This window comes from Diabrotica virgifera, chromosome 1 (assembly GCF_917563875.1).
Source record: "Diabrotica virgifera virgifera chromosome 1, PGI_DIABVI_V3a".
NCBI classification, from domain to species: domain Eukaryota; kingdom Metazoa; phylum Arthropoda; class Insecta; order Coleoptera; family Chrysomelidae; genus Diabrotica; species Diabrotica virgifera.
The window spans coordinates 183,221,506-183,234,740 of NC_065443.1; the positions used below are offsets into that span (position 1 = coordinate 183,221,506).

General features: G+C 32.8%; 1 protein-coding gene across 3 annotated transcripts in view; it reads left to right on the plus strand.

The window, feature by feature from the left end:
* Positions 1-13,235, plus strand: part of LOC114347035 (227 kDa spindle- and centromere-associated protein-like) — a 1,075,867-nt gene that overhangs the window by 109,166 nt on the left and 953,466 nt on the right. For 2 of the 3 annotated variants that reach the window (XM_050641832.1, XM_050641834.1), the window contains exon 2: positions 2,426-2,515. The exons of the other annotated variant lie outside the window; for it this stretch is intronic. The gene's annotated coding sequence lies outside the window, so the exon portion shown is untranslated. The remainder of the gene's footprint in view (positions 1-2,425; positions 2,516-13,235) is intronic. 3 annotated transcript variants of the gene reach the window in all.

Genomic DNA, 13,235 nt, shown 5'->3' on the forward strand with positions numbered 1-13,235 from the left:
AATATCTTTATTATTAATACTTTCTCCTTAACTGAGGGTATCTGATCAACTTTATTGTGTTTTAAAGAATAAATGATAAAATAAATAAAGAAATTGACAGTTCAAATTGTTAATATAATAAATTCATTGTCACCGAATGCAATCTTATACACATTATTGCAGTGTGTGTGGCGTAACTTTGGCGTATTTCTATGAAAATTGTATTATATTTTTACAAAATTTTGAATAATTATTGTTTGTAGAACAATATTAACAGTCGTTTTCAATACAGATTTCAATCCTCTACAAATAGTTTCTAATGTCTTTTGATGTAAAATAATTAGGGAAGTAGGAATTGAACAGTTTAGAATTTTACATTGAGTTTCCTATGGCCCGTGTTCCAATTCACCACCCGGTATATATATATATATATATATAATATACACCTCATTCTCTAACGTTAAAGTCATTAGTTTCCGAGATATTTGAAGTTGAAAATTAAAAGGCACACTTATTTTGATTAATGTATTATGCTCCTTCGTTTTTAGCTTCAAATATATCGAAAACTAATGGCTTTATCGTAACGAATGAAGAGTATGTTATTTACATAGAAAGTATTGGAGAATCAAAAAATTGCACTAAAATAGCAATTCCGCCAGTGGCGTAGAATTTGGGAAGGGTCAACCATTCACGTTTCCCCGTCGTACGCGTCTGGTAGTAGCCAGAAACATTTGTTAACCATAATTTAGTAGGGTGTACAGTACCAGCACCACTTATCAAATTTCGTGTTGTTGTCCCATGCCTGTCAGGGAATATTCAAAAAAAAATCAAATAAAAGTTTAACTTACACCCTGTATTTCGGTTGTTATCACCTTTTGTACTAAGGTAAGTCAGTTTAAATCGACCTATTTTAACCTCAGGAATCTAAGGTTAAGCTTTGGCCCATTCTTTACCAAACACCCTGTATATGCCAAAAAATTATAATTTAAAAATCGAATGACTTTTGTATTTTACATTTTTTTCTAATTCTGTAAATAAAACAGTTTACAGGGGGGGTCAAAATATAGTGAATAACCCTGCACATATAATATGTAGGTATGTATTTAATATTCTTAACATTTATATACTTTTCCGTCGACCGTCCATTTATGATCAATTTTACCACGCTCAAAATCATTGATTAATGACCCCTATTAATGAATGATTTTCTATTAATGAACGATTTCATTATAGGCAACACAACATACATTGCTTGCATAAATTAAATAAACTTGAGACGGCTGAAAAACTCTTGGGACAAAATACCACTAAAGCACTAAACCTTGTCAAAGTACTTCCTTCAGCACAACCGCTTCCTCTTGTATCACAGAATTTACAGAGGTCCAAGAAGACTTAAATATAAATTTGTCAAAATACAGCAGATAATCATTTATCAATAACTTCCTTTAATTTTAGTAAGTAATTGTACTATTTCGAATATTAATGTTTACAATAATAAAACTACCACTAAGGAAAATTAAACTTTAAATAAAGTTAATGAAAGCTGAAAAAATTGTTGTTTATCGTTAAGTAAATAAAAATTTAAACTAAGATATCTTTATTTCTGAAAAGTACGGTCGACGGAAAAGTTTTGTAACGAACTCGTGAATTAAACATTAACTATAACTCGCTCGCTCCGCTCACGCGTTAAAATATGTCAATTGTTAATCACCCTTATTAATACACTTGTTGGTTAAATAACTATTATTTATTTAAAACTATAATTAACAGTTACATTTGAACAGTTTTGAAAGGTAATTCCTGGTAAGTTTTGCTTCAACACATTTTGTTTGACAATAAATGTGTTCGTATTGTGCATGTTACCATGGAAACGGCGATCATATGTATGAAAAACCGGCGGAGAACCAGTGAGAAATGATTTCTCACTGCAATGGCAGACTTTTCTCACTGCGTGATAAATTTCTCGTTTTGAATGCATGTAAGTAGTGAGAGAAGTTGCACATTGTATAGCATCCATAGAAAAAAATAAATTTTAATTGATATTCATTTTCACTTCTTTCTCACCTGTATGAGTATTTTTTTCAGTTGAGTTTGTTATCTTTGTTTATATGGCTATTTTACAGTCTAAATCTTGATTTTAAAGTAAATAATGTTTTCCTATTGTAACCTTCGGCCCGGCGCGTCGCAGCAATTTGCTGCCAAGTAGTTCTTTATATTTTTAACACTTTTTTGTTATTGATAAACTGTATCGTTATTTATTTTGTCAAAAAAAAAAAGCTTTATTAATTTAACTAATTTTAATTTGTACAAAAAAAACTTCAATTTATTTGTTCATTACAATTTGTACATACAATATGATTTAGAATGTCGTTTACAAGTGAATGCACTACATTTTGTACATTTCATAGGTGTATATAACTTAATTTGTTTACTGTAACAATTGCAGCATCTACCACGTTTAGCAGGGTTTTCGTCTTCTTGGTGAGGAACTGGTTGCTTCGGAAACATCCTGAACAGGAACTTGGTTATATCACGTGTAAGTATGCACTATTCACAACAAAGTGCGATAACTAATTAATTGTACTTGAATTTCACGAGACGATGATGGGTACCCACTGAGAATGAACCTATAAGGGAATTTTACAATCACATACATAGCAAATAGGAAATCACATACATATAGTAGTTCCATTTTTTCTTTGCCCATGTGGCACGATTCATTTTTCAAACAAATTAAATCAAAACATAAAGTGAAACGTACGCCGATGTGTGTGGTATATACATAGTATAACAGCATACAAAATGTATAAACACATCGACGCTCGTTTCACTTTGTTTTGACTTAATTTGTTTGAAAATGAATCGTGACACATGGGAAAGTTAGAGTGGACGAACAATAGCATATCTCACTAACACTTTACCTTTTTTTTGTGGGAGGAGGAAATCTTCATAAGAGCATCAGAGTAGACCGCAGCACCCCAAGAAACTGGTGTTCTGCCCTCTACCCTGGTGTGTGGGTTTCAGTCCGCTTGCCCGATTCAGACACCCGTGAAGCCGAGCGAATCAATCGTGAAAACGCAACTGCCTACTCACTAAAACCCCCTCGTTCCAGCCGTGGGCACACGGTATGTATTTTTAGCAAACGTTACTTCGGATGCCCCGCTGCCAGAGCTGGGCCGGGTACTGACAAATTATACTCGGGTACAGAGTACCGGGTACTTTTCATATTTGAGGAACGAGTACAGAGTACCGAGTACATTGCTCAAGAAAAGTACTCAGAGTACAATACTCAAAGTACAATTAACCGAATTTCTCGGGTACTTGTTTCGAGTACATTTGAATGTACTGTATGGTGCAAAAATCCCGAAACAAGTCGATTTTTATTTTTAAATTGCAATATTTTGGCATATGTTTCATACGAATGACGTCGTCGATATATACGTGATGACGTAATCGATGATTTTTTTGGTGGGGTCGTGTGATAGCTCATTTGAAAGAATATTCAATTCTGTATTCAGTACTATAAATATTAACATAATTGTTATACAGTGTCCAAAAAATTTTTAAATTAAATTAATTTACAAAAAAGAAGAATGTATGTAATTTATTTAATTCCAAATACATTTGACTACTGTCAGAAAACAGAAAAAAAATGATTATTTGATAAATAAGCATTGCTTTTCAATTAAATCAAATGTTCAAACATCCAAGAGGCAGGTGGTTGGCGGAAGCTGGTTTAAACATTGAATTTAAGCGAAAAAAATTGCTTATTTCGCAAATAAACATTTTTTTCTGTTTTCTGAAAATAGTAAGATGTATTTTGAATTAAAGAAATTACATACATTCTTCTTTTTGATCGAAACTCTTGATCGAAATTCATATTTTTTATATACCTCGTATAAAATTAATAAAATTTGATATATGATGGTTGCATCATAAATCTTAGACCATGAACAGCTTTTTATGAAGAATAACTTTCCTTCGTCAAATTAAAAATAAAAGAGTTATAAATGAAAATGTTGTTGGTATCCATAATTTGAGAAAAATCTTCAAATATATTTTTCCATTAGAAGGATGTAATTGCACATATCAGACCATAATTTTTTATTCCAAACAACATTTCATATAGTCGGTTTGCTAAACTCACACACAACTGGCTAGTGATTTTAGTCAGTAATTTTACCAATTTGGCGAAAAAACTAATTACTAAATAGTTAATAATTACTAAATAATTAGTAATCTTGCCAATTTTGGCCAAATTGGTAAAAAAACAAAAAAATTACCTACTAAAATCACTAGCCAGTTGTGTCTGAGTTTAGCGAATCGACTATAATAACAATTTTCATTTCATAACAAATGGAACAGTCCATTTATCATTAGGTACTCCCATTAAAGGGGAGGCCGTATACTCGTATAAACCTTTTTAAAATTGTTAATAAATTATTGCTTTCAAAATATACTCAAATTCTATTTTTGAACATCGTATTTATTTTATATAATAATTAAATTCACTATCAAATGTCATTGATATTTTATTAATACTTTATTTAAAATTTAGTTTGACATTCACGAAGTGTCAAACCCAAATAATGTAAATAACATATGCTTTGCGTAACAAATTCAGATTAAAAAACTGGCCTACTTACTAGCAACGATTTCGCTGACGTTTAGTGTGTCGGCAGAAAATAAATGGATTGTGACGTCACGTTTTAGACTTTGAGGTCGATTATCTCGAAGACGGTTAGAGATGTCGAAATGCCGTTTTCAGATTTGGGTTCAGAAGACAAAACTAAATAAGAATCCATCGATAAATCTGCTCTAAGTATTGCAGGAGCGGCAACGCAATAACACAGACTACGAATTTATAAACGAAAAGTTTTCGTTGAAAATTTTTTGGACACTGTATAAACAATTATGTTAATATCGATATTACTGAATACAGACTTGGATACTCTTTCAAATGAGCTATCACATGACCCCTAGTCTCATTTAAGAAATCATCGATTAGGTCATCACCTTCATATGGATGACGTCACTCGTATGAAATATATTCCAAAATATCGTAATTTAAAAATAAAAATCGATCTGTTACGGCATTTATCTAAAGAGTCACCCATTCTCGAGAAAATGAATTTATTCCAACTCAAACGTCCTCACTGTCTGTATTTATGAATATATTTCAAGTCAAGTCAAGTCTTGTGGCAGTGAGTATATTGATTATGATATTTCTTTAGAGTAGTAGAATATTTATTTAGTTCCTAGAGTATACTAAGCGTCTCAAAAAAGTAAGGATGTAATTTATATTATAAGATTTTATTATAATTTTATATCTTGCCAATATGGTATATTAATCCTGTGTGGGCGATACATTGAATCTCAAATATCGATATATTTTCCAATATATCGAAAGTTGAATATCGATATATTTAATTTATTGATACATCGTTGCCATCCCTAATCATGTATGGTGTATTATGCATAATAATAATACAGGGTGAAATTTTGAAATCATAATATGTATGAAAACCACTTATGGAATAAAATCGTGTGTGTCCTTATTTTAGAAAATTATAAAAAGGCTAGGATACGTTAACTTTTAAATTCACAAATGCACTGTTTAACACGTTGACGGACAGTGCGTCAAATGTATATAAGCAAGTGTTGTGACACTATATGTATTTTGCATAGTAGAATAGGGAAAATATAGTGTCTATAGACGTTGTGTTACATTACATCAATCGAAATTAGACGTCTATAGACGTTCTGTCCGTCACCGTGTTAAACATAAATTTAAATATACGAAATTCCAGAATACGTGAATTTAAATTCACGAAACCTAAATCCTCTTGAATTTTAATGAAACCCCCTGTATATTTTTATGTTTTTAGAATCTGCTAAATAACCTCTTATCAAGAAAGTGTATTTTGTAGGGCCTTTTTCGCGTAGATATTAAATACCTACTTAAAATTTTGAAATTAATTATTTATCATACTTTAAATAATGGTATTATTTTTAAAATTGGCTAAGTAAATACATACATTTTCTAAACTAAGTAAAACTGTATTGGATTTTGTATGTAATGTCTTTTATAATTCTAATGTCTAAATTTATATTTAATTACAAAATTTCACCTTGTATTGTACACAAGGTGAAATTTTGACCTGCATTATGTAGGCTACATAATACACTTTTTGAGATGAGGTTATAAAGTAGCTTCTAAAAACATAAAAATATACAGGGTGATCCACTAAAACTGCAGATCATGAACTGTGCTGTACTTGCGTGAATTACCCTGTACATTTAAATTTATGTATGTAAAGAGCCCATTTGAATTTAAAAGTTGACTTGTCCCAGTATTTTTTATAATTTTCTAAAATAAGGACACCATCAATTTTATTCCATAATTGGATTCCGTAAGTACTTTATAATTTCAAAATTTCACCCTGTATTATTCATAATACACCCTACATGATATAGTTCGTTGAAATCAGGTTGTTAAGCAGCTTTTAAAAATATAAGAATGTAGAGGGTGCTTTATTAAAAATAAAGCTTATGGACTCTGCTACACTTGCATGAATCACCCTGTACATTTAAACTTATGTTCAAAAAGTGCCAATTTTTAATTGAAAACCGACGGGTCTAAGCGTTTTTTATAATTTGTTGAAACAAGGAGAGAAATAATTTTATTCCGTAAGTGTCTTCCACACTGTATGTTATATCATGTATGTTATAATATATATTACACTTACTTGTATTTATTTACACCTTGGTTTAACTTAGTCTATCTTTTCAACAACAGAAAGCAAAATAAAAACTTCGCGTGATTTGCGTCTACTTGACTTGACGTGACGAATGGACTGATTGATAATAATTGATATACTGAAACGCTGAATCTGGTATTTTCAACTAGTTTTTAACCCCTTCCAAATTTTAAGTAATTTATCTGGAAAAAGCAAGCAGTAATTTACAAAAGTAACCCTAAACCACAGTATATAGAGGTTCCACAGTAAAACCACTCCTCTGTAGGCGCTTTGATCTCAAGAAGTAATACCGGCAGTCATAGGCGTAACCAGGATGATCCTAAGGGGGGGGGGTTACAACTACCTGAAAGGGGGGGTTACAACTACTGGAAGGTCTCTGAGGGCTATGGTGTTAAGCGTATAGAGCTCAAAGTACATCCCAATGGGGGGTTACAACCCCCAAAACCCCCCCTTGGTTACGCCTATGCCTGCAGTACGCAATTGGCAATTCACCAGTAGTGGATGCGGGTTTTCCCTGTTAAAATCCGTACGTTTCTATGCGACTAGCAATGCGAGAGTGGGGCAAAAGCGACTACAGATTTTACTTCCAATTTTTCGGAGAGTGGTTCTACTGTCCCTCTTTATACTGTGCCTAAACCATCTTTCTATTCTACTCCCTACTAAAAGTTAATGGGAATTTTGACGTGGAATAGTGGAAATTCCAAATTATATTGTCAAAGCAAAAGACGCTAATACATTTTCTAAAGAAAGGCTAATCCATTGGCTGCTATTCTCTTTGTTATTTCTATTTATATTGTTGACATACGTGACTTACAACAATGGAATGGGTAATAGGATATTTGCATTTTGGTTGACATTACCGTGACCGTAGTTATATACTTCTCTGAGAGGATAGCAAAAGGCTACCTTCCTTGCTTGTTGAACATGGCTATTCAAAAATTCAAACCTTCATGCGTCATTTACATTAAGAATCCGAAAATTATTCGAGAATTCTTTAACTGAAAACGGCGTTTTTGCGTGTTGCTATTAATTTGCTCTCCCACATGCGCAGCGACAAGTTTAGACTTTAAAAAAGTACTCGGAAAATGTATTCGTATAATAAACGTGGGTACCGGGTATTTTACCCATAAGCTACGGGTACGAGTACCGAGTACTTTATTGAAAATTTTCTCGGGTACTGGGTACCTAAAGTGTACTCAGAGTACAAAATTCGGGTACTTGTATCCGGGTATTGCCCAGCTCTGCCCGCTTCTGACCCTATCTCTACTCCATGTCGGTGGAGACGACTGTGAGGAGTAGTTATTCTTTTGATTTGTTCCAGAAATAAAACGTTGAGTACTGTGACTGTGTACAAAATTTATTTATTTTATTTATTTATTATACGGGATAATAACAGTTACAAATTACAATATAAGTTAGGATTTAAAACATAAATAATTACCTATAGTATAAAATCACTATCAAAAGTTACATTCAAAAAGTTCACTACATATTAAAACATACAAAATACAACAGAAATCAACTGTACCAATATACATAATATCACAAAGCAAGAGATCTTTTTTACCTAGTTAAAGTTATATTGAATATATCACGATCGTGATGATTTAATAGCCCCATGTCTCTATCCAATGGGTTGTGAATACCATCGGTTGTTCTGTGGAAAGGAATATTGAAAACATTGTTGTAACGTAGAGCTTGGTTTGGAACATTAGAGTTAATTTGATTTAACAGGTTTGGACAATCAATCAAGCCATGAATGATCTTATATATAAATATAGTACCTGACATATCACGACGGTTCTTGAGTTGGGGTAAAGATAATTGTTGGTCGATAAGGGAATAATCATGATTTCTAATAGTACTGTGAACATGGTGAGCACAATATCTCAAAAATTTAAGCTGGACTCTTTTTAACGTAGCAATATTATTCTGAAAGTAGGGTGACCAAACAACTGAGCAGTATTCTAAAATAGTTCTAACGAAGCAACAATACACTAATCTTGTTGAATTAAAGGAGAAATATGCAATTCCTAGTAACAAAGCCGAGAAGTTTAGATGCCTTTATTGAGATAGTATTTATGTGGTCACAGAAAGTAAGCTTCTCATCGAAAATAACACCCAAATCCCGAATAGAAGAAACATAATTCAATGACATATTGTTAATAGTATAGCTTGTTTCGATTTAATTGACTTTCCCAGAAAAACTAATGAAACAACATTTTTTTACATTCAAGTTGAGTTTATTCTGATTGCACCAAGTCTGTAGTCTGTCTAAGTCATCTTGCAACAGGGCTTGGTCTATAACTATCCAATAACCTATAACTTTCCAAAATTTCAAGTCATCTGCCAACATTAGACATTTGCTATTTAGGAAACAGGAAGTGATGTCGTTAACAAAGATATTAAAAAGAAGTGGAGAAGGATGTTACTGGAATACTGTCAGACAGATGACAACCTATCTTGACTCTTTGGCTTCTGCCATATGTAGAGTTTTTAATCCATTCAACAAACCATTCATGAAAGCCTGCATTGACTAATTTGCCCAACAGTATTTGATGATCAACACGATCAAATACCTGTGTATATGGCATCCACCTGTTTATGGTCTTCCATTTGAGATAATATATCAGAGTGATAGCAAACTAAGTTTGTTGCAGTGGATCTTTTGCTATAGAAGCCATGTTGAGATTGAGATATTAAACCTTTACAGAACCAAGAAAGTTGCTTTGCTATAAGGCAGTCAAACAGCTTAGGGATTGCAGATGGGATACAAATGCTACGATAATTTTCAATGTTGTCTTTCTGACCATTTTTAAATATAGAAACAATATAACTTTCTTTCCATGAAGAAGGAAACATAGAGGTTTCCAGAGATCTGTTGAACAACATAGCACACGGCAATACAAAGGTACAGATACACTTTTTTAATAAATAATTAGGCACTCCATCTCGGCCAGCAGTAAGCTTATTGGACAGTTCACATAATATGCGGTTAAAAATATCAGTCATGGTAATCTTTGAAGGACAAATATTTGTACTAAAGTTTCTATTTAATGGATGGATAGGTACGTGAAGGTTGTTGCTATTAGGTGAATACACAGTTTGGAAGAAATTCATAAATAAATTAGCTGTCTTGACCATTTGTTGATGATTGGGCTTGATAAAATAATGAGTTATGTAAGCTGTGACTAGAGCGCTTATCATTTATGTACTTGCAAAATGATTTTGGATCATTTTTAGGCCAATTTCTATACCTTTGATATAGTTACTGAAACAAATTTCAGACAGTTGTTTACATTCAGCTCTTAGGTGGGAAAATCTAATATAGTCAGCATCAGAACTATTATTAACATAAATATAGTGAGCATGTTTTTTCTCCCGAAACAGTCTTCTAAGATTAGCAGAGAACCACTTGGGAAAAGTTGAAGTTCTATATTTCTTTAATGGCAGAAAGTAAGCAATTCCTATAGAAAGGACTTCATAAAATAATTTTGTAGCGACATCAATATCATCAACTATACATACCTGCCAGTCTATGGAAGCAAGGAAGTTGTTGAGTGCTATGTAATCACCATTCCGAAAATCATAAAACAACTCATCATAAATCAACTTATTTCTATTTGTTTTTTTCACATCAGGGTTTAAGCAACATTCATAACCCACATGGTGGATGCTATGACGTACAAGGAGATCGCTTGCTTTTAAGATATTTATATATTTATTAAGCGCAACAGGCCTTGTAGGCCTAGAGCTAAAATGTTTACATTTCTGATTACATAAATAATATAATAAATAACTTAATATTATAACTTACATAACTTGTAAAACTTAAAATTTTTATTTAATTACACTTCAGTCTTTTTATACACTCCTTCACCACCTCTCTCCATCTCCTTCTGTCCAATGCTAGTTCTTTCCATCTGTCAATGTTACTTTTCTTTAAGTCTTCATACACACTGTCCTTCCATCTTTTCCTTGGCCTGCCTTTCCTCCTCTTTTTTATTGGTCTTCGTGAAAGTACCATTTTTGGCATTCGTTTACTTCCCATTCTCTCGATGTGCCCCAAGTATCGTATTCTCTGTGCTTTGATCGTCGTCGTGATCGTTGGCTCTTGATATAGTTCTTCCAATTCTTTATTGGTTCTTCTTCTCCACTGACCTTCTATTTTCACACCTCCATATATTGCTCTTTGCATTTTTCTCTCCCATCTTTCTAAAAGGTCTGTTTCTGACTTTTTGAGCACCCATGTTTCGCATGCGTATGTTACTGTAGGTCTGATAACAGTCTTATAAATTCTTATTTTTGTTTTTCTTGATACGTATTTGGATTTCAATAATGTGCGTAATGCTCCATATTTTTTATTTCCTTTGGCTATTCTTGCCTTTATCTCCCCTTCTTCATGACCATTTTCATCTATTTTGGCTCCCTGGTAAATAATTTCTTTGGCTCTTTTGAACGAGTATGTTTTTTCTCCATCTATTTGTACTATGATGTTATTCTCTTTTTCTTTTTGTATCTCTCCCATTATCATATACTTTGTCTTCTCTTCATTTATTTTAAGTCCGAATTTTTTGGCTTCTGTTATTATGTTTTTCATTAACTTTTGTAGTTCTTTTTTGCTTGTTGCTAATAGCGTCAGATCATCTGCAAATACTATGCATTGGTGGCCGTTTTTAAATATCGTTTCTTGCATGTTTATTCTGCTTTTCCTGATTATTCCTTCCAATGTTAGATTGAATGCCGTTGTTGATAGTGGGTCTCCTTGTCGTAATCCTTCCTTGGTTTCAAACTTTTTGGATGTATACCCTTTTCAAGCTATTTCGTTTGTTGTGTTTTCCATCGTCATCTTTACCATCCTGACAATTTTACTTGGTATCCCCAATTCTTTCATCAGTTCGTACATCTGCTGTCTGTTTACTGTGTCGTAAGCCTGCTTAAAGTCTATGAACAAAGCATATAGTACTGTTTTATGTTCGTAACAAGTAGTCTGTATTTCTTTTAAGGCAAATATTTGGTCAGTCGTTGATCTGTTGTTTCTAAAACCTGCCTGGTATTCTCCCAGTATTTTTTCCGAATATTGACTTAGCCTTTTTCTAATACTTTGTGCCAAGATTTTGTAAACTATTTCTAATAGTGCGATGACTCTGTAGTTTTCGCATAGCATTCTATCACCTTTTTTATGTATAGGGCATATCCTTGCTATGTTCCACTCTTCTGGCATTTTTTCTACTTCCCATATTCTTTTTATCAGGTCATATATCTCTTTCTGTAGTCTTTTGCCTCCTGATTTTATCATTTCGGCCGATATTTCTGTTATTCCTGGGCTTTTGTTATTTTTCAAGCTCCTTATTTCGTCCTTTGTTTCTTGTTCTGTGGGTATTTCTATTGCTGTCTGATCATCTTCAATTGCATGGTTTGTTTCATTTTGTACTTCGCTCTTATTTAGCAGTTCTGTGAAATAGTTTTGCCAGTTTCCCATTATTGTTTCCGGTTTATTTAGCAGCATCCCTTTATCATCTCTCATATATGGGTTGTTTTTTGATATCCTCTTTCCATTTTTTTTTGTTTCCTGGTAGAATGATCTTATTTCTTTTTTTTTTTTTTAATTTTTCTTCTATTTCTTTCAGTTTGTTCTCGTTGTATTTTCTCTTTTTGCTTCTACATTTTCTTTTCATGATTTTTCTCAGTTCTCTGTATTCTTCTCTAGTGCTTTCTTCGTCATTTGTGAGATTTTTGAATGTTACCTTTCTTATTGCTTCTGCTACTTCTTGACATTCTTCATCATACCAATCTTTTGTTTTGTGTTTTCTTTTGGTTTTTGCTAGGATTGCTTTACTTGTGTTCAAGATTGCTTGTTTTATATTTTCCCATTGTTTGTCGGGGTTTGACGTTTCTTGTTCCCTGAATAGTCTGTTGGTTATTCCCTGTTCATACTTCTTCTGTGTGTTGTTATCTTTTAGTAGTCCTATGTTGAATTGTTTTCCAATGTTTTCTTTTGTTTTATTGTTTTTCTTTATGTTATGCTCGATTTTGTATTCTGCTCTCACCAAGTAGTGGTCCGAGTTACAGTCCGCTCCTCTCATGCTCTTTACATTTATTACATTGTTTGCATGTTTCTTCTCTACTAAAATATGGTCTATCTGATTTACTGTCTTTTTATCGGGGGAAATCCACGTTCCTTTATATATATCTTTTCGGCGTAATTGTGTGCTTCTTATCACCATATGCCTTCCTGTTGCAAAGCCTATTATTCTTTGGCCATTATCGTTCGACACCTCATGCTTACTATATTTCCCTATTATGTGCTCGTATATATTCTCTCTTCCGACTTTGGCTTTGCAGTCTCCCATTATTATTTTGATGTCAAACCCTGGTAATTTATCATATTCTCTTTCCAATTGCTCGTAGAATTCATCTTTTTCTTCTTCTGTGGCATCTTCAATCGGTGCGTGTACATTTATTATACTTATGTTTCGTTTGTCCCCTTTTAAT